General features: G+C 44.1%; 1 protein-coding gene across 2 annotated transcripts in view; it reads left to right on the plus strand.

Annotated features, from left to right (window-relative positions):
* Positions 1-605: 605 nt before the first annotated feature.
* Positions 606-22,312, plus strand: part of haao (3-hydroxyanthranilate 3,4-dioxygenase) — a 48,615-nt gene continuing 26,908 nt past the window's right edge. Inside the window, exon 1 of one of the 2 annotated variants that reach the window (XM_084093840.1) lies at positions 606-727. The gene's annotated coding sequence lies outside the window, so the exon portion shown is untranslated. Of the gene's footprint in view, positions 728-19,232; positions 19,252-22,312 lie in introns of those variants that run through there. The other variant, XM_084093841.1, reaches the window with a different exon arrangement.

A 22,312-nucleotide genomic window follows, 5' to 3' on the forward strand; every position in this document is an offset into this window, starting at 1 on the left:
GTCAATATGACCGTTAATGGCCGAAATAGGTAAATATGTTCATTTGTTTTTTTTGCCTTATGTGTAATTTATATGAAAAACATTTTAAATGAAAATACAGACACTTTTAGGAAAAGTCAGGTACCAGCAGGATTGTATTTAATTTTTTCAACAAAGTTATTGCAGATATAAAATTCAAAACGGTCAAAATGACTGCCATGGCAGTTCTAGTGGTGAATGAGTTAGCTAAGGCGAACGATAGGGATGCAAAGCCGATAGTTGTTGTCGTCTCCCCTCTTGTTGCACTAATGGAGGACCAAGTGAAGAAGGCAGAAAAGTTGTTTCCGTATCGCGCAGTAGCCTGGTGATCACTGTACAGCATTTGCGGCAGATCCGAAACGACCGCAGCGGCGTATTGTTAATGATTAGACCCAGCTTCGACAGTTGACTGAATACATCACTGTCCTTAGTGTCAAATATACATTTAGAATTTGTAAATGTTTCCGGCCGGTTTCGGCGCATGACATATGTCACGACCACACGTTAGCGATTGGCTATGGCAGATCCTGAGTGACTCTGGGCAGATCCAATAGTTTTGAACTTTAACAGAGAACCCGCCTACAAGGAAGTAAACGTTTCTCAATGGAGAGAGGCCAGACTCTCTGTACAAATGAAATGTACGAGAGTCTGGTAGAACCAGGCTAGCTACGTGCACTACCAGAAGATATCTTCAAATCTGCGGCTGCTGGTAAGTGGCGTTTCATTCTCAGCAAAGTGATTTTGATGTTTGTTTACTTATTATTATTATTATTATTTTACAAGGATGACGTGAAGAGAGCATGCAGATATGTTGTTTATATTGCTGTGTGTTGGCTGTAGAAGTTCTACAGCCAACACACAGCGAGAAGTAACTGTTCTCTTACGAGAGGTTCTCTCGTATTGCGTAAGTTGCTTACGCATCGGGAAAGTCTTCTTTCTTCGAGACCTGAAGCCAAAAAATTATCCTTAATTTTGTATTCATTGTCAACGCAGTGCGGCAGCCGGCAGACCTAGGCAGGCTGTATAAGCGTGCTCATTGGCTGCTCGGCGGCAACTGCTTAAGCCTATCAGTGAGCACTCTGAAACGTGGCCACCAATGAGGGCGCTTCGCGCCCTCCACACCCTTCTAACCGTCAGAATGGGTGTGGCCAGCGTGTATATAACCAGTGCTCACAGGCTAAAAATCTGATTTTCTTGTCTTCAGCGAAGCTCTTCGCATCGCTGGATCTTGAGAGCCGCCGCCGTTGAAACCAGCGACCAGCAAGCCTAGGACAGCGCCTGAAGAAGCCTGCCGCCTTCGCCGCCTTCAGCCTTCCGTGCCTGCTACGCTATCCGGCGTCATATCCTTTTACTGCTGTGTGTTCGCCTACTGCGACACACTTTTCTCTCTATCTAAAGGAGCACGGGGCGTTTTTCTCAAAATGCCCCGTTTTTCCTGTGGCTCGTGCCGCGCTCCGCTCAGCAACGGAGACCGCCACCTCATCTGCGCTCTCTGCCTGGGCCGCGAGCACGCCGCCACCGCACTCTCCACGGGCGGCTGCCCTGAGTGCGAGGAACTTTCAATGTCGACCCTGCGGGCTCGACTTGAAGTTTTTGACCAGGATGTCGCTCTGCCTGTCCCTGCTGGGCCGCGCAAAAAGAAGCGCCGCTCACAGCGACCACCGGAGACCGACGAGGCGCTTCGAAGCTCGCCGGATCCTCTCCCTCGAGCTTCCCTCTCGCCTTCCCCGCCCCCCCTCCCGGCCGCGCAGCCGCTGGCTCCCGCCCGCGCCGCCGCCGCTTCAGGGGATGAGGCGGACGAGTTTGATGAACGCGCCGCAGACAGCTGTTCCATCCTGGCCTCTGACAGCGAGGAGTGGTCTACTGCCTCCTCTTCAGTCCAGGAGACGGGCCGTACTCGAGCGGGCGAGGACGCGGAACTTTTACGCCTCCTCACGCGAGCTGTTGAACAGCTGGGCCTTGATTGGTCTCCTCCTCAGGAGCCAGCACCGAACAGACTCGACGGCTGCTGAGAAGGGGTATAATGCCATTCCCCCCGTGGAAGAGGCGGTCGCAGCGCACCTTTGCCCGCCCTCTGGTTGGCGCTCAAAGGCTGCCCTCCCGTCTAAGGCTTGCAGGACCACATCAGCCCTCGTCGGCCACGCTTTCTCCGCCGCCGGACAGGCTGCTTCTGCACTCCACTCTATGGCCATACTGCAGATCCTCCAAGCTAACCTCCTCCGTGATCTGGATGAGAAGGGCTCGGAGTCTGCTTCCATCACGGATTTGAGGAGCGCGACGGACCTCTTCCTTCGCGCCACGAAATCCGCTGCCCAGGCCATTGGACGGTGCATGGCCTCTCTGACTGTCGCAGAAAGGCATCTCTGGCTCACGCTCGCGGATATGAGGGAGTCTGAGCGCGCGGTGTTCCTTAACGCCCCCCTCTCCCCCACCGGCCTGTTCGGCCCAGCGGTAAACGGGATCGTGGACCGCTTTTCGGAGGTTCAGAAGACCACACAGGCTATGAATTTGTTTCTGCCTCGGCGCTCCAGGCCTGCTGCACGCCGTCCTCGTGACCAGCCTGCGCAAACCTCTGCCCAGCGCCCAGCTCGACCTCCGTCCTCGCAGCGACGACAGGGCGCGTCAGGCCGCCTCCTCCCCGGGGACCCCGGCAGAGGATCGCGGTGAAGCCTGAGCCTGCAAAAACCTCCTAGCCCGAGGAAAGAAGCGACGATCGTGTCCCGCCGCGGCCGGACCATCGTCAAAGCTTCGCGCTCTGTCAGTCCCCGTTGCTACGGTTACTGCAGACCCTCATCTCGCAGCCAACGAGCCGGTGAATTCACCCTCTCGCCTGCACACAACCGCCGTTTTCACGGCGACCCAGAGATATCTCGAAAAGAGCATTATGCCTGGTCGCGCGTCTCGCGCTGTATGTGTTTCAAATGCAGTAAATGTGCCCACTTATCTGTGTTCACCTCTGCACACAAGCACCATAAACCCTGTGTTTCTCACAGAGCCCGCTCGCATAAAGCAGGCAGAAGCTGCTCGAGCGTTAAAAGTAGGTCACGTGTCCACCCCGCTGTGCCCACACCTACTCACTGCCCGCTCTGTTACACAACCCCTCACGACCGGTCATGTTATGAGTACAGATGCTGTGCCCGCTCCCACGCGCTCACACATCCTTTCGAATACTTCGCCCCCGACGACGCTTTCAAGCGTCGCGCCCCACACTGTATGTTCCCCGTCCAAAGCCACCGGGACGCTGTGTGTAAAACGGCCAGTTATCGCTGCCTGCGATCCGCCGTATCTAAGCACCGAGAGCGCGCGCGCCGCGCCCGCCCCTCCGTTTCGAGCTCTCGAGCCCGCGATCAGCGGCGATCAGAGCCCGGAGGCCATTCTGCCCCTGGCTGTACACGCGAAAGCGTGGGAAGCTATTCCGGGCGCGTCAGAATGGGTGCTGAGCACAGTAAAACAGGGCTATACTCTGCAGTTCGCTCGCCGCCCTCCGCGCTTTCAAGCGCGTATCGAGACCAGAGTGAATGGGGAAGTAGCACATCTACTTCGAGCAGAAATAGCCACACTTCTGTGCAAAAGGGCTATAGAACCGGTTTCCCCTTCCATGAGCGAGTCTGGCTTTTACAGCCGTTATTTCCTCGTTCCCAAGAAGGACGGAGCTCTCAGACCGATTTTGGATCTGAGACGTTTGAACAAGGCTCTTATGAAAAGACCGTTCAAAATGCTCACAACCAGACAAATTCTCGCGCAGATTCGCCCGAGGGACTGGTTTATATCTCTCGATCTAAAAGACGCGTACTTTCAGATCCAGATAATACCCCGTCACAGGCCATTCTTGAGATTCGCCTTCGACGGTCAGGCATATCAGTACACCGTCCTGCCGTTCGGCCTGTCTCTGGCACCCCGTACGTTTACGAAGTGCATGGACACGGCTCTCGCTCCCCTGAGGGGTCGGGGAATGCGAATTCTGAACTACTTGGACGATTGGCTGATTCTAGCACAGTCAGAGGCCGAACTCATCGCCCACAGAACAGTGCTTCTAAGCCACTTGGACAGCCTGGGGCTTACGGTCAATTGGACCAAGAGCTCGCTAGTGCCCAGTCAATCAACCTCTTTTCTGGGTTTGGATCTGGACTCTGTGGCAATGACGGCCCGCCTGTCGACACAGCGCTCGCTGCATTCGACGCCTGGCCGCGTCCTTCCGGCCGGGCAGCACCGCACCTCTCAAAACATTTCAGAGGTTGCTGGGTTGTATGGCCTCAGCTGCAGCAGTGCTTCAGCTGGGTCTCTTGCGGATGCGCCCGCTACAACGCTGGCTGAATGCCCGAGTGCCTCACAGAGCCTGGGCTTCCGGCGGCATCCGAATCAGAGTGACTCAGAGCTGCGTTTCAGCACTGAAGCCCTGGTTAGCGGCCGACTGGTACCAGCGGGGAGTGACAATGGGAGCCATCTCACACCGCAAAGTTATCTCGACGGACGCTTCCACCTCAGGTTGGGGCGCCCTGTTCGAGGGCAAACCGGTTTTTGGCCTGTGGTCAGACCAGGAAAAATGCCTCCACATAAACTGTTTGGAGATGATAGCGGTCGAGAACGCGCTCAAGCGCTTCCTCCCATTCATACAGGATCACCATGTGCTAGTCCGCTCGGACAACATGTCCGTGGTATCCTATGTGAACCGACAGGGCGGTGTCAGATCCAGGAATCTGTGCAAGCTGACAGAACGCCTTCTTGTGTGGGCTTACCGCTCGTTGCGCTCGCTGAGAGCCACGCACGTGCCGGGCCACTTGAATATCGGTCCAGACAGACTGTCCAGGGACAACATTCCCCCGGGAGAATGGTCCCTGCACCCCCAGACAGTCCAGTTTCTCTGGCGCCTATTCGGCAGAGCGGAAATCGACCTCTTTGCGTCGGAAGACAATGCTCACTGCCCGAGATTCTTCTCGAAAAGCGAGGACGCGCTGTCCCAGACATGGCCCAGCCTCCCGCTGTATGCTTTTCCTCCGATCTCCCTGTTGCCACAGGTCATTTCAAGGATCAGGGAAACGCACCACTCAGTGCTTCTTATAGCCCCGCGCTGGGAGAACCAAACTTGGTACCCAGAGCTAGTGAGGCTGTCGCGCTCATCCCCATGGCCGATCCCGGTGAGAAAGGATCTCCTCTCCCAAGCCGGTGGATCGATCTGGCATCCCCATCCAGAGCGTTGGTCTCTGCATGCATGGGTGATCAACGGATACCCGTTGACCTGCCAGAAGGGGTCGTGAACACGATCACACAATCTAGAGCTCCCTCTACGAGACGGCTCTACGCATCTAAATGGTCAGTGTTTTCTAAATGGTGCGCTACTAAGAGCTTGGATCCACGCGCATGCGGGGTCCCGCGGGTGCTTTCCTTCCTACAAGAGCTGTTGGAAAAGGGCAGGTCCCCTTCCACGCTCAAAGTATATGTGGTGGCTATTGCAGCGTTCGCTGAGACGACGCGCGGCCGGGTAATAGGAAGGAACGAGCTCATTATCCGCTTCCTCAGAGGAGCTAGACGGATGAATCCCCCGCGGCCCCCCTCGGTTCCTATTTGGGATCTGTCCTTGGTCCTGGAGGCCCTGAAGGCTTTTCCCTTTGAACCGCTCGAATCCGTGGATTTAAAGTACTTGTCGCTTAAAACCGTTTTTCTGATAGCCCTGTCTTCAGTTAAACGTGTGGGGGATTTGCACGCGCTATCTGTTAGCCCTGCATGTCTTGAGTTCGGACCGAACGACTCGAAAGTCATTCTCAGACCGAGACACAGTTACATCCCCAAAGCGATTGGAACCCCTTTTAGGGCACAAGTCATTTCCCTTTCGGCTCTGCCAGCATCCGATAATGGGGACAGTGATAACCTCCTATGCCCTGTCCGGGCGCTGAGAGTTTACATCACGCGCTCCGCCGCTTTCAGGCGTTCAGAGCAGCTCTTTGTTTCCTTCGGCGGACGCACCAAGGGTCTCGCCGCCTCGAAACAGAGCCTGTCCAGGTGGATAGTGGACGCGATTGCAGCAGCTTATGCCTCCAAACACCTGCAGTGCCCTCTGGGTATCAGAGCCCACTCTACTAGAGGCATGGCCTCTTCGTGGGCCTGGTCCAGCGGAATTTCTATTCACGATATTTGTATGGCGGCGGGCTGGGCCTCCCCATCGACATTCGTGAGGTTTTATAACCTGGAAGTTCCCGCCTTACAGGCAAAATTACTGTCAGTGTAACTGACATATATGCTCTGCCCAGCCTCTCATGTGCAGACTACGTTTTCATGCTGACGATATGTCTGGTATGGCACTTGGGGTGAAGTGTTTTATACTCAGACCGGCTGGACCACTCTGTTTCTCATTCCCCTTTACGCGCTGCTTTCCGGTGTTGGCCCGCGCTGCCGGCCGCCCGTATTCCACTCTGTGGCGCTGGGGTCTATTCTCTTCATGAAAGACCGACTATGTCGCTCTTTTCTTACCCTAATAAGTGCTTGTGTACTGTATGGGCTCGCTCTGCCGGCTCTACCATTTTGCACTGTTATACGCTTATAGACCGGCCGCGCCGCTCTATTTTATATATACTGAGTTATGTGCTTGTACTGTGTTGGCCCGTCTCTCCGACCGGCCACCTATTCTAGCATACGTACTGTGTGGGCTCGCTCTGCCGGCCCTACTAATTTGCACTGTTATACTCTTATAGACCGGCCGCGCCGCTCTATTTCTTATATTGTGTGAAGTGCTTTGTACTGTGTTGGCCCGTCTCTCCGACCGGCCACCTATTCCAGCAGAATGTTTTTCCCCGGTCTCCCTGGGATTCATGGGCTGGATGCTCGGCGCACACGGCGTTGACAAAGGGTTCCCGATGCGTAAGCAACTTACGCAATACGAGAGAACCTCTCGTAAGAGAACGTACTCGGTTACCTAACGTAACCTCGGTTCTCTCTAGAAGAGGGAACGAGTATTGCGTAACCTGCCGTGTCGCGCCACGAGCTTTTGCGCTTCTGACTGCGAAAACCAGATTTTTAGCCTGTGAGCACTGGTTATATACACGCTGGCCACACCCATTCTGACGGTTAGAAGGGTGTGGAGGGCGCGAAGCGCCCTCATTGGTGGCCACGTTTCAGAGTGCTCACTGATAGGCTTAAGCAGTTGCCGCCGAGCAGCCAATGAGCACGCTTATACAGCCTGCCTAGGTCTGCCGGCTGCCGCACTGCGTTGACAATGAATACAAAATTAAGGATAATTTTTTGGCTTCAGATCTCGAAGAAAGAAGACTTTCCCGATGCGTAAGGAACTTACGCAATACTCGTTCCCTCTTCTAGAGAGAACCGAGGTTACGTTAGGTAACCGAGTACGTTTTCCTGAATGCCATCAAGATTGAAACCGAGACTGATTTCATAACAGGTCAATAAACAAATAGTTAAAATTAAGTCACTTACATTTTAGACGCAACGACTGTTTTTGTTCTGTTTCAGCAGCGAAAATAGTTCCAAACAAAGATCACAGCAGAACCATAGCGCATCTCACAGCAACACTTGTTGCATTACTGAATGATTCAGCGTTTTGAACGAATCGGCTGAGTCAAAGATTCAATTACCCATTCATAAACTGCCTCATTCTGAATAAATCAGCTTTTTGAACGAATCGTTTGAATGAATGACTCAATGACTCGCTCATTAAAACGGTCGCCTGCCGCCTCCTACTGGCGGTTTAGTTTCATAAAGTATCATTCTTTTCAACATTCCTTATTTTTGTATATTCAAAAATATTTAAAATAATCTAATTTAATACAGTTATATTTTTTCAATGTAAATTATTTAATTTGATTGGTAACAGCCTAGTGTCTTATTATTTTAATTGAATATATTGATCAAATTTAAGAATTTGAAATGAAAGATGGAGCATACATTTAATAAAATTAGGGGGAAAATACCCTTTATAAAAGGTACAAAAAATTTGTGTTTTCAAACAGTGATGTAATGAAACATTGACAATTTAAGTTTGAAGGGAGAAAAGCCTCTGTTTAGGCTATTAAGGTAATGTAATTTTGCCAAAATAACTTTTATTTTAAATAAATGTTAATTTTAAATCAGCCTACTTCAGTGTGATATGTTACCATATTATCATGCTTAACACTAAGAATTTGAATAATTGTAATGTGATGATCAGATGCAGATATCTAAATCAAATAGGCCGGGAGCCAGGTCCACTCCTCAGGATGGTTTTGCTACCTTTTTTTTCACTATTATTTCCTATTATCTTACACCTTGGGCCATCACAAGTTGATAACGACCACCCCCAACTCGGCCCCGTTTGGTCTCAGGGGCCAAAAAACACCCTTTTTGGGAAAAGCTTTTGATGGAAAGATGTAATTGTGAATATTAGGGTACTGCAGCTACATAAATGGCCATATAACCCTAACATTTTGCATGGTGTATCCTGACACATAAGGGAAACTAGCAGAAAAAGCTTCTGGGGATTGCTGCCTTTTTGCTGTCAAATATCACCCTCAACATACCCCAAAAGACAAAAAAAATGGCTGTCCACCTGACAAATTGTCATCAAAAGTGATCATTTTCAAGCATTTTATTATATATATCACTGCCTCAAATGTACATGAAAAACTTCCCAAGTTTATAAGCTTCAATTTAAGTCCAAGATGACCTTTCTATCTAGAGGATTATAGCTGGTATAACCAAAGTTCTCCACTGTACCTCAAATCGGAGAAAACAGAACTTTCAAGCATTACCATTCCATATTGGATTAAGCATATTTTTTGCACATGAACAATGTCTTAAACAAGAGTTGAGACTTGATTTATGTACTCCTATACTATATGAAGCGAATTGCATGAAAAGTGAGTAATGTTATGCCCCTAGGTCAGGGCTATTCAATTAGCTTCATTCAAGGGCCGGATTATTAAATCGGAATGTCAAGGAGGGGCGGTGGGTTTAGCTTATTTATTGAAACATTATTTATTACTTATTGAAACATAACAGTATCAATAAATAAGCTAAAGTAAACCTAAAAAAGTATTGTATTTACTTGGAAATGTGGTACCCAACAGTATGCAGATTTATGAGTCTTTAATAAATAACTTATTTACAGCTATGTACAAAAATATGAATTATACAAGATCATAGCTATTGGTAAGAATTATTTTATTTATAATTATTGTAGGCTTAAATGAAAATATTCTGACAGTGAGACATGATAATCACAGGTAAAACCATGCATGGCTACTCATTCACTACCACTGTATAACAAAATGCCTAAACACAGGTAAAAAATATACACAAAATGAATTGTATATTCCTCTACCCACCTAATTAATCTACTGCAATATAAATGACTATAAGATAGTATTCAGTATAAATATTCCACATTTCTGCCCAAACCATAGTAAATTACTACAGTACATTCACGGTAAATGTTTGTAAAGGTGGTGATTAGGGGATTTAAAGTCTTCTAACTTCGTTCATGCCACAATGTTTCTGCTGTTTACCTCATCAGTCGTGTTGGGAATGTTGAGGCTGCTTCATCTGATTTAAAACTAGTTAAATCATCGAGTGATTTGTGGTCTGTAACAGAGGTGTGTCGAATTTAACAAATTCTCACTGGATGTCGCAATGCTGTTTAATAATAGTGTCCAGAACCGGGAGTAAACGCAACTCCTTTAAGCTTGCGTTCCGTTATCCACTGCGCAGTTCAAAGTAAAACTAAACTGCGAGTTGAACTGAAACTAAACTGAAAACAGTGCTATTTGTTCTATATTTGTTGTTACTGACCGAGAAACAGCTTCAGATGATTCAGTGACAGAGCGGTCCGAACGAATCTGAATCGTTTCAGACCATTATGCAAGCGCATTTGGCCAATTCATGGAAAGGAAATAATTGAACCAAAGATCGAACAAAAGATTCGCACCATTCACAAATGATTGGTATCGCTGGTTCAGTCGACAGAAATACGGGACACACATAATAACTGCTGAAATATTCGGACTGAAAACGTTTCTCAGGTTAGTCGGAGCGCTCATGGTACGCACAGTGCGTATAGACGTACAGCTGCACACGCCACTACGGCCACTCGCATGTCTAACCAAATGTAACCACACCGCAAGGAAAAGAGGCGGAGGGAGGTTGGGGTGCCTTTGGGCCAGATGGAGATGATTGAATTGAATAGCCCTGCCCTACAGTAGGTGGACTGGGGTCAGGGTACAACATAGGGTACATTCACACAAACTCAATTAACCAAATGTGAGATTTATTAAAGTCCACAAAGTCCTCGCAACACAAGGAATAAAGATGACCCTAGTGTGCAGTCTGTTATCAAAAAGCCAACCTTCAATAGAGTAAACGTTAGTAACCTTCTGTACAGGTAAACATTCTTTACAGCCAAATGGCGAAACGTGTCAGTTACATATGGTAACCCTCGTTCCCTGAGGGAGGGAACGGAGACGTACGTTGTGACCGACTGATAGGAATCTCGCTAGAGAGGACTTCGAGTAAAACTAAAACGAGCCAAAATATGCATGCAAAACGAGCATGCAGTCATTTGCATCAGCTGTTAAGCCTACAGGTATATAATGAGCAGCAGGTGTGACGTGAGCTCCTTTTTTCCTGAGGAGCCAAGCCTGGTAAGCTGGCCGCCCCGACGGGCAGCAGCAGATGTGACGATGTACGTCTCCGTTCCCTCCCTCAAGGAACGAGGGTTACCATATGTAACCGCGACATTCCCTTATTGTATGTCGTGACCGACTGATAGGAATCCCTACCAAAGCACCACAGCTGCTGCACCCCATCCAGTGCCCGGTGTAAGCCTGTACCCCTTCTTGCCTGGACGGACGATAGGAAAGGGCTTATACAGAGCGTATCTGTCACTGTTGTTCCGTGATAACCCATACAGTGAGATTATTGGATAATACTGGGAAAGCGTGCCCTTTCTATGGAAGGGGAACGCTGCGGAAGCCACTTTCTTCGAGGGAGTTATGTGGAAAAATACATATGGACTAGCCCGAAGATTGTACTGCATATGAATATTGGGTAACTTAGTCCAAGGGAAAGACACGGGGCTTTGATTAGGAGCAGCCGTGGAAGTATACACATATGGAATCCCTGTAGGGTCACACATATGGAACCCAGCCTAACACCTGATCTCTGAAGGGAGTGGTAGGAACCTTGGGCACATAGCCAGGCCAGGATCTCAGTACAACATGGTTGTCACCCGGCCCGAACTCTAGGCACGATTCGTCGACCGAAAATGCATGCAGGCCCCCTACCCTCTTGATAGAGGCCAGTGCAATCAGCAGCAAAGTCTTCAAAGAGAGAAGCTTTAAGTCTGCTGACTGCAAAGGCTCAAAGGGAGCATCCTGAAGAGCTTGAAGCACCAGGGAAAGGTCCCAAGAGGGTATGGAGGGGGGACGAGGAGGGTTTAACCGTCTCGCCCCCCTAAGGAACCTGACAACCAGGTTGTGCTTTCCAACTGATTTGCCATCTATGTGGTCGTTATAAGCTGAAATAGCGGCAGCATGTACTTTGAGGGTGGAGGGAGACAGCCTTCGCTCCAACCCTTGCTGCAAGAAGGAAAGCACGGACCCTATCAAACATCTTTGGGGGTCCTCTCGGCGAGAAGAAAATCACTCGATGAACAGGTTCCACTTCAAGGCACACGTCTCGTGGACGGCGCCCATACAGAAGTGATGGTGTTAAGTACCTCTGTGGGTAAGTCACCTAGAACCAGAGATGGAGTTTCCAGAGGTCCGAACGCGGGTGCCATAGGGTGCCCCGTCTCTGAGTCAGAAGGTCCTCCCTCAGAGAAATGGGCCAGGGAGGGACTGTCACAAGGAGCATGAGTTCTGGGAACCAGGTCCGGGTGGGCCAATAGGGGGCCACCAGAAGGACCTGCTCCTTGTCCTCCCTGATTTTGCACAGGGTCTGTGCAAGTAGGCTCACTGGGGGGAACGCATATTTGCGGAGGCCCCGGGGCCAGCTGTGTGCCAGTGGATCCGTGCCGAGTGTTCCCTCAGTCAGGGAGTAAAACAGCTGGAAGTGAGAGGTCTCTGAGGAGGCAAACAGGTCTACCTGAGCCTCCCCGAACTCTCTCCAGATCAGCTGAACTGCCTGGGGGTGGATTCGTCATTCTCCCGGGAGCACAGCTCATGATAGCTCGTCGGCCACACGGTTGAGCACACCGGGGACATACATGGCTCGAAGTGACCTCGGATGCTTCTGACTCCAGAGGAGGAGATGGCGGGCAAATTGCGACATGCGACGGGAGCGTAGACCACCTTGTCGGTTGATGTACACAACGGTTGCAGTGTTGTCCATACGGAACGTGCTGCCTGTAGCGGCCTCTTTAAGCGGCTCAGAGCGAGACGTACTGCTAGCAACTCGAGGCAGTTGATGTGCCAATGCAGTTGAGGGCCCGTCCACACCCCTGACACTGCATGCCCGTTGTACGTGGCACCCCAGCCGGTGGCAGAGGCGTCTGTGAACACCACAGCATGCCTGGAAACCTGTTCCAAGGGGACTCCTGCCCGCAGGAACGAGGGGTCTGACCACGGGCTGAAGGTCTGGCGGCACGCCGGTGTAATTGTCAACCGGTGAGTGCCGTGATGCCACGCCCATCTCGGGACTCGGCCATGAAGCCAGTGCTGAAGCGGTCTCATATGGAGCAGCCCGAGCGGAGTTACCGCTGCTGCCGCTGCCATATGCCCCAGGAGCCTCTGAAAGAATTTCAGTGGGACCGCCGTCCTGCCATTGAAGGTGTTCAAGCAGTTCAGCTACGGCCCGCTCCACTGGTGGGACACGTGTGTATCCCTTAGCCGCCCCGCCATCAAGAGTGGCGAGGGAGGAGGAGCCACCGGAGCGGTTTCTGGAAGCAAAAGGTGCCATCCTGCGATCCCAGGTAACGACCACATTCACAGAAACACACAGATAGAATTTCATCTTTATAAAGACGAGTTCTATCTGTGTAAACTCCCTTTAGGGACTGCTCTCATTAGTGCTGAATTACGCAGGGGAGCGGTCACTGCGAACACAGACAGGAATGTGCAACTGTCTGTGCGCTCTCTCTCCTCGCTGGTCTTACCAGCCGTGAAAACGTCCTTTGAGTGCTCTCAAGCGCACCTTACCAGCTGTGAGAACAGCTTTTGTTTGCTCAAGTCAAAACAAAAACAAAAAGAAAAGAAAGAGAGAGAAAAAAGACCGCTCGCGCTGCTGTGCTGTGTCACCCGCACCAGTGTGGAGAGGTCTGAAGAAGAAGAAGCTCGCTCAGTTTCACAATCTCCTTGAAGATATGTAGAACAACATTGAAGTGCTTGGCTCCGAAGCAAAAAACTGAAATGCAATCGCACCTGCTGCTCATTATATACCCACCCTGCGGGGCTGAACAGCTAATGCAAATGATTGCGCGCAAATGTGTATTGGCTCGTTTTAGTTTCACTTGAAGTAGATTGGCCTCTCTAGCGAGATTCCTATCAGTCGATCACAACGTACGTAGAGAGTGACCGACCGATAAGGGAGCTAAAATACAGCTCAAATGTAAAATAGAAAACATTTATTTGGTTCTTAGATCTTTTTGCTGCTTATCCATGCTGTACTTCGACGACTGGTCATGTTAGTGTATTGTATTAGTGTAGAATATAAATATTACTCTATTACTAACCAGACTTTATTTTCTGTCACACATCTACAGAAGTTTTTATTGAGAATTAACAGAGGTTTAGATGTTGATGTCTTATTGAAAATGTTTTCATTTGAGGTCACCATCATGGAGAGCATGAATGTTATGGACTTATGGAACCCATATGGAATGGTAATGCTTGAAAGTTCTGTTTTCTCCAATTTGAGGTACAGTGGAGAACTTTGGTTATACCAGCTATAATCCTCTAGATAGAAAGGTCATCTTGGACTTAAATTGAAGCTTATAAACTTGGGAAGTTTTTCATGTACATTTGAGGCAGTGATATATATAATAAAATGCTTGAAAATGATCACTTTTGATGACAATTTGTCAGGCGGACAGCCATTTTTTTGTCTTTTGGGGTATGTTGAGGGTGATATTTGACAGCAAAAAGGCAGCAATCCCCAGAAGCTTTTTCTGCTAGTTTCCCCTATGTGTCAGGATACACCATGCAAAATTTTAGGGTTATATGGCCATTTATGTAGCTGCAATACCCTAATATTCACAATTACATCATTCCGCCAAAAGCTTTTCCCAAAAAGGGTGTTTTTTGGCCCCTGAGACCAAACGGGGCTGAGTTGGGGGTGGTCGTTATCAACTTGTGATGGCCCAAGGTATGAGATAATAGGAAATAATAGTGAAAAAAAGGTAGCAAAAAACATCCTGAGGAGTGAACCTGGCTCCCGGCCTAAAAGAATATGGGCGGTTTGCGGGTGGATTATTTATTTTTAACAGTGGATTCGGGTGACTCAAAGTGCACCAGATTAATGAATTTATCTTTAAAATGTACAAAATTTTCTTACGGGGGAGCATGCCCCCGGACCCCCCTAGAGGTAGCGAGCTCAACCCACAAAAATACTGTGGGAAACACATTAGGCTATATGATGATCTACAAAAAAATACAAATTTAATTATCTTATTATTAAAATACATTATTAGGATTTTAACACCTCCGCCTCATTTTGAGCCAGGAAAAACACAGCCCCATTTAAAGCCTTGTTCCATGTGCCCCCTTTTATACTTTGAGCACCTGCCCCTCCAGAGGTCTCTGCACGGCCCTGCTGTATATTGTTAAGCAACGAGTCGATCACACTTAAATCATAAAGCGTACAGTTCCCACGAATAAAATTTCGTTTGATAGATAAAATCTTTCTTCTGACTGCATTAATCACGGATAACGCCTCCATTTATGTTCTCTGTTCAACGTAAGGGGCGCGGCACCGGATATAAACGTGTGACCTGAGACAAAAAATTCAAAAGTGACGCGCATGCGTCTTTGAAAGAACACATAGGTGTATATATCTATGGAAAGAACACAGGTTATACCAGGCACATGTATGTTTTCCAATTAAAAACATGGTTGAAGATGTTGGCTCCTATCCCTCAATAAAGTAGGCTACATCCCAGTCGTCATCAATATACAATTTGTTATATAATATCATAGTTAGAATTACAGGGGATTAATATCAGTTTTGGGGGGGTCAGATCATTTTTCTGATATTGTGAAAAAATATAATTACAGTTACAATACAAGTCAACTCCTATTTTCACTGTAGGAACATTTTAATGTAAAGCGATTTCAGACACCCCTATTGTGGACCGTACCATTTTTAACCACCGTGGCAGAAGCAACGGAGATAGAGAACGACTTCAAATTCTCAAGCAAGTGTCAACGTTGAATGACAAAACGCTAGTTTCATAAAGTATCATTCTTTTCAACATTCCTTATTTGTATATTCAAAAATATTTAAAATAATCTAATTTAATACAGTTATAATTTTTCAATGTAAATTATTTAATTGTATTGGTAACAGCCTAGTGTCTAATTATTTTAATTGAATATATTTATCAAATTTAAGAATTTGAAATGAAAGATGGAGCATACATTTAATAAAATTAGGGGAAAATGCCCTGTATAAAGGTACAAAAAATTAAAAAAGTGTTTTCAAACAGTGATGTAATGAAACATTGACAATTTAAGCTTGAAGGGAGTAAAGCCTCTGTTTAGGCTATTAAGGAAATGTAATTTTGCCAAAAGAAGAACTTTTATTTTAAATAAATGTTCATTTTAAATCAGCCTACTTCAGTGTGATATGTTACATTATCATGCTTAACACTAAGAATTTGAATAATTGTAATGTGATGATCAGATGCAGATATCTAAATCAAAGAATATGGGTGGTTTGCGGGTGGATTATTTATTTTTAACAGCGGATTCGGGTGACTCAAAGTGCACCAGATTAATGAATTTATCTTTAAAATGTACAAAATTTTCTTTTGTATGACCCCCCTAGAGGTACCAGGCTCCACCAACAAAAAAATGTGGGAAACACATTAGGCTATATGATGATCTACAACAAAATACACATTTAATTATCTTGTTATTAACCCTCTGATGGTCCTCGGTCATTTCTGACCGAATAATTTTCTGTTTTGAATTTCTAAAAATCACAGCTTCATCGGAGGGTTATGATACTTGGTGACTTTTATTGAATTAGGTATGTGAATACAAAAAAAAATTGAGGTCATGATCCGAGCATGCTAAGTGGTCGTAAAAAAAAAAGAGTCACACTCGTGGTCTTCGGTCAAAAATGAATGGGAAATTTACAAAAACACAAAAATTCTCTGAATTTTTATCTGTACAATCTACAAATCAGCCACGATTCTAAAAAAAAGTACACCGCAGTAAAGGGGTGACACTCTACAACATCAAGAGTGCAAAAAATTCAAACCCACCCACACACACACACATACAAACACGCCTTTATACACATACACACCAATAAATTCAGATTACAAAAAATCTGTTTTGAATTTAAAAAAATCACAGCTTCATCGGAATGTGACGAAACTTGGTGACTTTTCTGGCATTTGGTATGTGAACACACAAAAAAATTGAGTTCATGATCCGAGCATGCTAAGTGGTCGTAAGAAAATTATTCAACATTTTGGTGTTCGGTCAAAAATGACCTCCATAGGAAATGAATGGGAAATTGACAAAAACACAAAAAAATACATTCAATCCACATCTTTAAAGTAAGTAATTTGGTCCAAAAACAACTAGAATTCACAAGCATCTCCATTTAGAGCTATACAGGCATCTAGTGGTAAACCCATGCAATAACATGATTTATTTAATTTTATGTTTAATAAATTGATTTATTTTTTTTATTTTTATTTTTTTTCTGAAAGCCTAGTCTCTATTTTAACCGAAAATACTGCATAGAAAAAAATTAATTAAAATAAATAAATTTAAAAAAAATAATCATTATTTTCAATGGCAAAAAATGGACTATAAATATTGCATAAATATTAATAAGTTCAATCAAATTGTCTCAAAATTGCATTGGTTTTTACTGGGATGGAGGAAGTTTCATTTTTAGGTGTCCGGTCACTTCTGACCGGGAAGGCCCCCAGTGTGACTGCTAAACGAAGACCATCAGAGAATACATTATTATGATTTTACCACCTCCGCCTCATTTTGAGCCAGGAAAACCCCTGAAATAGGCAATAGGCTTCTTGTAAAGGTATTACTTTTACTAGTAGGCTAATTAGAATGGAATTTCAGTGCACTTCTAACTTTTGGGAGTTGATCAAAACAGTTCTCTTTTGGATATATAATAATATATTCTGTAGCCTACTGATTATCAGTTTGTCGCATTGTATGTGTGTTGCACAACACATGTTGCACTTGGCGATCACGGTGGGGATTGATATGGTAGTGGACCATGATGGTCATAGAAGAAGTGAAGGAGCAGTACCCCCCAATTATGGTGGGGTAAATCGCACTCTGTATAATATGGTAATGTCTAACCACGCCTAAAAGGGCTTTTATTTTGAAAAGTAGGAAATGGGTGTAATTCTGTTTTGTTGATATCAAGAATTATCATTTTAACTAGTGAAAATTTAATTGTGGATATCAAGAATTAGCATTGTTACTAGTGGAAATGTAATTCCTGATATCAAAAATTATGGCAAGCCATTTTAGCTTAAATTGTACCCAGCGTTACTCGTCGTAATTGCATTTTTACTAGTAAGAATTCAATTAGAGAGCTCTACAATTCAATTCTTACTAGTAGCAATTACAATTAGAGAGCTCTCTAATTCAATTATTAATAGTAAAAATTACAATTAGAGAGCTCTCTAATTCAATTATTACTAGTAAGAATTACAATTACAGAGCTCTCTAATTCAATTCTTACTAACAATTACAATTAGAGAGCTCTATAAATTCATTTTTACTAGTCATATGTCTCCATTGACTTCCATTCATTTTTAATTACGGAGCTCTACAATTGAATTGCTACTAGTAAGAATTACAATTAGAGAGCTCTCTAATTCAATTATTACTAGTAACAATTACAATTAGAGAGCTCTCTAATTAAATTCTTACTAGTAAGAATGCAATTACAGAGCTCTCTAATTGAATTTTTACTAGTAAAAATAAGAATTAAAGATATGTATAATTGCAGAGCTCTGTAATTGAATTAAAGAGCTCTGCAATTGCATTCTTACTAGTAATAACTGAATTAGAGAGCTCTCCAATTGGAATTGTTACTAGTAATAATTGGATTAGAGAGCTCTCTATTTAAATTGTTACTAGTAAGAATTGAATTAAAGAGCTCTGCAATTGCATTCTTACTAGTAACAATTCAATTGTAGAGCTCTCTAATTGTAATTCTTACTAGTAACAATTCAATTGTACAGCTCCGTAATTAAAAATGAATGGAAGTCAAAGAGACATAGTAAAAAATCATTTGTAGAGCTCTCTAATTGGAATTGTTACTAGTAAGAATTGAATTAGAGAGCTCTGTAATTGTAATTCTTACTAGTAATAATTGAATTAGAGAGCTCTCTAATTGTAATTGCTACTAGTAAGAATTGAATTGTAGAGCTCTCTAATTGAATTCTTACTAGTAAAAATGCATTTACGACGAGTAACGCTGGGTACAATTTAAGCTAAAATGGCTTGCCATAAAAAATTGCCATTTTTACTAGTAGAAACATAATTCCTGATATCAATAACTATCATTTTAACTAGTGAAAATGTAATTGTTGATATCAAGGATTCATATCCCGGAAATGAATAAAAGTTAAAACGGCTTGCCATAGTCTGTAACCTTACCCGTATCACACAATTGCTGCAAAAGTGTTTTGCAATACAATATGAACACAATAAGTACATTGTACCTAACAAATATTATTCTTAGTAGTAAGTACATAGTTAAAACGTGACCCAATATTTGTTCAAAGTTTACACTAATTAAAAATAAAATTAAAAATTAAAAAAAGATTCTGCTATGAATCTTTAGTTGATTGTGTTGCTCTTGGCAGAAATCTCTTCTTGGCAGAAATGTCTCCTCACAGCTTATATAAAATCTGTACTTTGACTTGGCTCTTCAAAGCCCTTCATTTCTGGTTTTAAGTTATTGCCTTAGAAAGGATTTGATATAAAAGATGACTGACAACGTGATCTCTAATGCATTCCCTGCAAATGAGGAATTCATGCATCAGACAGAATCACTTCCTTTTTGTATGCAAAGCTACCACTTCACTTCAGTTTGGTAAGTTTTTTTAATTTTTCATAATTCAAACAGATAATTCTGACACTCCTGTAGTCACAATTGCAATTTTTGAAAAACTTTTTGCTTATTGAATGAAATAAGGATTTCAGTGGAAATGACTGCAGGAAATAGATCATGCTTTCCTTTTCATTTCACATTCCTTTTCATGAACACCTAACACAGGAATAGATTGAATATTTTTGACTTTGAATGATGCATTAATAATGTGGTATGGTATTCATAAATGCTACCACATGTCATTTTTGTTTTGTTTCATTAATTCAAATACAGTTGGCTGGACAATACAACATAGCTTCTATGAGGAAACAAGAGGTTATGTAATGTTAATGAGGAAGACACCCGGTTTCACTTCCACCTTTTTATATATGGTTCATGAGCCATTTTTTTGTATTACATTCTAATGGCAAGGACATTTTTAAACAGCTCGTTAAGGCTCTGTTGTGAACTAATTAAGGAGTTGTGCCACTGCATCATCATCATGACTGCAACCCCATGGATTCAGTTGCTTGAAACATTCACAGAAATGCCCAGACATTAAAAATGTGCTTGTTTGTTTGATTGTTTGTTTTTTGTCTGATGGTCCAAACAAAAAGTGCAAATTAAAAACTCCTTTCATATTTCTGCAGACCCACTAACATTTGCACACACACACACAAAAAAACTAATTGGTTTTTTTTTTTTTTTTTTTTTCCTTTTGTAGTTTTGTTCATGGTTTTGAATCCAGCACTAATTTAGCTAGCTTTTACCATGTGACAATATGAATTTGCACCAAAATTCGTTTTTTTGATTGGACATATAACCTTTAAAATCACTTGTTGGTTCAGGTGTGCTTGATTAAGGTTGGAGTTGCATGCACGCATGTTGTAATTACTATAATTTCAAGATGACAACACATGATGTTCTTCTTGGAGCTACTGTATATGTACATATATACAGATGTAATCGAAATTATTCAACCCCCATTGCAAATCAGGTTTATTGGGAAAATTTACAGACTTTAAGCTGTTTGCAATGAACAAATCAAACAAAAGTAATTAAAATAGCTCAACACAACAAATGTTTCAAGTGGTTTCCCCAAATTCAACTGAAAATGCAAATTGTAATGACTTCTGCAGTCTCAAAATTATTCAACCACCTGAATAGAATCCCTCACAACAGCACAAATCTGCAAAACAGATGTTGACACATGCCCTTGTTTAGTTGCATCAGGTTGAGCTAGAATGCATGGAATATCTGAACAGGCTAGGTTTGTTGAGTGTGACATGTTTGACTGCATGTTAGAAATATGACTAAGTCAAAAGAATGGCCGTCCAAAAAGTTAAGAGAAGATATCATCGGCCTTTTCAAACAAGGAACAGGAAACAATAAGATAGCGAAGGCACTAAATGTTCCTAGAGACACCGTTGGAAGCATAGTTCGCAAGTTCAAAGTTAAAGGGATAGTTCACCCAAAAATTGTAATTAGCCCATGATTTACTTACCCTGAAGTCATCCTAGGTGTATATGACATTCTTCTTTCAGACGAAAACAATCAGAGTTATATAAAAAAATGTCCTGGCTTCCAAGCTTTATAATGCCAGTGAATGGCTATATGTCTTTGGAGGTCCATCAAAGCACATCTATTCATGATTAAAGTGCTCCACGCGTCTCCGGGGGTTAATAAAGGCCTTCTGAAGTGAAGGGATGCGTTCATGTAAGAAAAATATCCATATTTAAAACTTTATGGACTAAAATAACTAGGTTCCGGCATAGGTAGCCGTACGCATCAATTTATGCAAAAAGAGTAACCCTTGAACTTGACGCACAACATAATGACGGCAATTGACGCCTCTCGCGGTTCAAACAAACATGAGTTCAAGCAACTGTGTTCGTCAGTACATTGTGCATCAGGTCAAGTGTTACTCTTTTGGCGTAAAACGCGATGCGTACGGCCGTCTGCCGGAAGCTAGTTATTTTAGTCGATAAAGTTTTAAATATGGATATTTTTCTTACACGAACACTTCGCTTCAGGTTTCCATGCCAGAACTCTAAGGCATACACCACTACTGACCCAAAAGCACAAGAAAAGTCCCTCAAAATCATATAAATAACAGGGTTTCAGGGCATTAAAAGTCAATAAATGGATTTTGCGATAATTAAGGCCTTAAATGGCAGTAAAAAGCATTCAATTGTAATCCTACAGGCATTAAAAAATGTTATCGTTTTGAAGAAAATTTTATATTATCAATTTATTTGAATATAGCCTTCATAATTAATTATTTTTATTTGCTGTCGCAAAATATGTATGTTAGTGTGATAAACACGTGGAACCAGTTTGGTGATTTCCTCTGGCCGGAGCAAAGTTGCGGAGGTGACGCCAGAAATAAAAAATCAATTTTGAACAGCAGGAATAAGACTAGACCAGAAAACTGGGAAGGTGCAAGGAAGACAAACAATTTAGAACATGGTTGCAGGCCGTTGGTGGTCTTTTGGATTACAATTTGGCCGTTGGATTACAATTTTGCAAAAAGAAGGATTTTGCAGCGTTTGCAAAAAGGTATTTAAATTGGGTAGCTACACGGGAATCAACGCCGTAAAATCTCATATGCAGTCTGACAGCCACAAATCGACGGTAAAAGGCAGACAGCAATTAACTATGTGTATTAACTTTCTCTCATCAGCTTGACATCCGCTATTGAAGCTCACTTTGCGTTTTTTTAACGCGTTAACGCATGAGATTATTTTTGTCCAGTTTAACGTGTTAAAATATTCAACGCAAAACGCAGCATTCGTTAATTTTTGTCATCCTTTAGGTAGCGTTACATTATATGATCCCGAAGTGACTTTGGTTTCCCCTCAAAACCAAAACAAACAGTGCTCCAACCAATCACCGACAGAGGGTGGGTGGGCTGCACGCGAAGTCGGAGCTGAAGAAGAAGCTGGCTCAAAACCTCACAACACCCTCCCCCTGTCTGTTAAGATGAGGCAGAAATGAAGCGGAGAGAGAATCCATGTGCAAGCATTACTTTTAATAAAACAAACAGGTAATCCAAGCAGACAAC

The sequence above is a fragment of the Abramis brama genome, assembly GCF_963993115.1.
Source record: "Abramis brama genome assembly, chromosome: 19".
NCBI lineage: Eukaryota > Metazoa > Chordata > Actinopteri > Cypriniformes > Leuciscidae > Abramis > Abramis brama.